The sequence below is a fragment of the Myotis lucifugus genome, unplaced genomic scaffold (assembly GCF_000147115.1).
Source record: "Myotis lucifugus unplaced genomic scaffold, Myoluc2.0 scaffold_51, whole genome shotgun sequence".
Taxonomy (NCBI): Eukaryota; Metazoa; Chordata; class Mammalia; order Chiroptera; family Vespertilionidae; genus Myotis; species Myotis lucifugus.
Genome location: NW_005871099.1, coordinates 4630379 through 4633813, shown reverse-complemented (window position 1 = coordinate 4633813; position 3435 = coordinate 4630379). Strand labels below are relative to the sequence as shown.

At 52.8% G+C, this 3435-nt stretch overlaps 1 protein-coding gene across 1 annotated transcript in view; it reads right to left on the bottom strand.

Moving 5' to 3' along the window:
- ZNF777 (zinc finger protein 777) overlaps positions 1-322 on the bottom strand; it is a 32101-nt gene extending 31779 nt beyond the window's left edge. Inside the window, exon 1 of the mRNA XM_006088692.3 lies at positions 181-322. The gene's annotated coding sequence lies outside the window, so the exon portion shown is untranslated. The remainder of the gene's footprint in view (positions 1-180) is intronic.
- Positions 323-3435: the final 3113 nt, after the last annotated feature.

The window sequence follows — 3435 nt, the reverse complement described above, 5'->3', positions numbered from 1 at the left end:
ACTCCGGGGCTCGTCGGAGGCTGCAGGAACCCAGACAGCTCCATCTACAGCCGGTAGGAGCGAACAGTGTCGAGCGAGCAGCCAGGCGGCGACGGACACGCCCTGAGCCCCGGGCCAGCCCGTCGTGCCGCCCGGGCCGAGCCGCCCGGGCCTCCTCCCCCTCGGGCCCCGGCCTCTCACCTGGGGTCCTCGCCGGCCCGGCACCCTACGGCCAGACCGGGCGGCGGGAACGCAGCGGAGGAAGCGGAGCGCGCGGCCGGGGCGACGTGGTGGGGTCTGGAGGCGGCTTGATTGGCTCCGACAGCCTTCCCCCGCCGGCTCCCCGGCGCCTCTCAAACCCAGAACCCTTTCAAACCTGCGCTCACAAAGGGATCTCCGCCGCCCGTCACACCAGCGGCAGCCCCGGCGCATGTGACCAGCTCGGTGCAGCCGGGGTCCAGGGCCGCGCCGGGGACGCGGGCTGCGCTTCCAAGGGGAGCCGGGGGGCCGGGTGCCCGAGCGAAATGCCCGCGCGCGGTGTGTGTGCCCCGAAAGGGCAGGATTCCGAGGATCACGGGGTGACGGGGCCGGCGGGGGGCCAGACCCGTCCTGGGGGGGAAACTGAGGCCGGGCGGGGAGGCACTCGTTTACCCGGACCCGCAGTCCAGGTCCCCGGTGCCGATGCTCTCTCTGCCCGTGAGCAGGTCCCCCACACCAGGGTGGAGCTGGGAGTTGGCGACGCCTGTACCTGGACAGGTTCACTCACATATGAATGGGACATCTACCTACAAGGGAGCAAGAGCTGGAGTTGAAATGAAGAAGAAAAAAGGAAAGAAAAAGTATAGGCAGGCCTTGTGGTTACAAGCGATGAGAATACAGCTGGAGCTAACTTGGAGGAGGGGTAATATTTGTTCCCTAAGCCTCAGGGTCGCGACCCCTGAAAATACATCCTGCATGTCAGATATTGACATTACGATTCATAACAGTAGCAAAATTACAGTTATGAAGTAGCAACGAAAATAATGTTATGGTTGGGGGTCACCACACCATGAGGCACTGTATTAAAGGGTCGCGGCATTAGGAAGGTTGAGAACCACTGCAAGGGGACCCCAGGGAGGTCAGGGGTGGAGCCTGCATGAAAGGCCAACGGGAGCAGGACTCCGTGTGCTGTTGGCTCGGATCTCTCTTTAAAAATGGAAACTTATGGGTAGAGATAAGCCCAGTGCCACCCAGCCCTGGCCCTTCCCTTCCCAGAGATCAGACTCACCACTTGCCTTGCTGCTTTCCCTACCCTCTATCGATAAGCAGTGCATTCCATTAGTACTGGTATTTTACAGTTTTGTGGGAATGATGAAATTCAGTCTATATCCCGTTGGAATTTGCTTTCTCCCCCCAGCCCCCTTCATTTGTCATGTTTCTGAGACACATTTAAACAAGCATATCAGGTTCGTTCATTTTAACCACTACATAGTATTTCATTGAATAAGTAAACTCCAGTTTACTTTCAATGGCCCTGAGGGGAATGAGAACAGACCTGCTGCTGGGAACATCTGCCGGCGTGTCTCTGTGCACCGTGACACGGTTGCTCTGGGAGAGACAGGGCCGCAGCACCCTGGGGGCAGGAGCCCCTCCACCTTCCCTAGGCCCACCACACAGCTCACCAGCAAGCTGGTGCCTGGGGACACTCCCTCCAGCCCTGGGTGGGGTCCTGTTTTCACATCTTTGCCAACACTCCCTGATAATGGACCCAGAAGCCTTGCCAGAACTATGACTGTGACATGGTAGCTCATGACTTTCCTTGGTATCTATATGAGTATTTCCCTGATCATTAAGAGAGCTGAACATCTTTTCATATTTACTAGGCATTCGGTTCCTTCCTCTGAATTTCCTCTTCATATCCTTTGCCAATATTTCTGTTGTGAAGTCTTTCTCATCGGTGTTTTTTGTTTTGTTTTTGTTAATCCTCACTGGAGGATATTTTTCCATTGATTTTTAGAGAGAGTGAAAGAAATGGGGGGAGGAGAGAAGAGAGAAACATTGATGTGAGAGAGAGACATCCATTGGTTGTCTCCCACACGTGCCCCAACTGGAGCTGGAGATCAAACCTGCAACTTGGCCTTGACTGGGAATTGAACCCAAGACCCTTTGGTGTGCAAGCCAATGCTCTAACCAGTTAACAACATGGGCCAGGGCGGTTTATAGGTGTTTTTATTTTTTAATAAATATATTTTTATTGATTTCAGAGAGGGAGAGATACAAACATCAGTGATGACAGAGAATCATTGATTGGCTGCCTCCTGCACACTCAAGGTTGGGGATCAATCTCGGCATGTGCCCTGACCGGGAATCAAACCATGACCTCCTGGTTCATAGGTTGACGCTCAACCGCTGAGCCACACCGTCTGGGCTACAGGTGTTTTAAAAAAATTCTGGATATTGATCTTATCATTAAATCCTTAATGTGATTACTGATGTGATTGCATTTAACTCTGCCATCTTACTAGTAGTTTTCCATGTGTTCCAGATATTTGATAATTCCCCTTTTTTGTCTGCTCTTAAATTACTTTATTTAGGGTTTTTATTTTTTAATCTATACAAATTTTATTAGAACTAAAAAGTGGATCTATCATAGCTTCAGGATACAAAGTCAGTTATATTATATACTTGCAATGAAAAATTAAAATTTTAAAACATCTACACTAATAAAAGAGAAACATGGTAATTGGCGTACGACCGCTACCCTTTTCATTGGCTAATCAGTGAGTATATGCAAATTAACTGTCAGCCAAGATGGCGGCCGGCAGCCATGCACTGAAGCGAGCATGAGGCTTGCTTCAGTGACTGCGGACTCAAACTCAAACGTTCCCCGCCTGAGTTGCTGGCCTCTGAGTTGCAACTCTAAGCAACTATGTACTATGTTGCAAATAAGAAGATAAACAAAACCCCAGAAACCGGCTTTCATTCAGCTGGGCTTTAGCAACATTGTATCCATGTTTTCAGCAGCGAGGCCTCAGAGCTAAAGCTGGCCCAGAATAAAAAAAAAAAAAAGAAAACAAGGAGCGGTTGGAAGCTTCAGTCACTCGCTTCTGGAAAACAGCCCTCAGCCCCTCACCCAGACTGGCCAGGCACCCCAGTGGGGACCCCCACCCTGATCCAGGACACCCTTCAGGGCAAACCAGCCGGCCCCCACCCGGGCACCAGGCCTCTATTCTATATAGTAAAAGGGCAATATGCTTCCCAGCACCGGTATCAGCGGAGCAGCGAGGCTCCCGGCACCGGGATCAGCGTGACAGGGGGCTGCGCCCCAACCCCCTGATCGCCCTGAGGCTCTGTGTGTGACAGGGGGCGGGGCCACAACCTCCCTATCTGCCCTGCTCTGTGCCTGATAGGGGGGAGCTCCCCAATCCCCTGATTGCCCTGCGGCTCTGTGTTGACAAGGGCAGCGCACCAACCCCC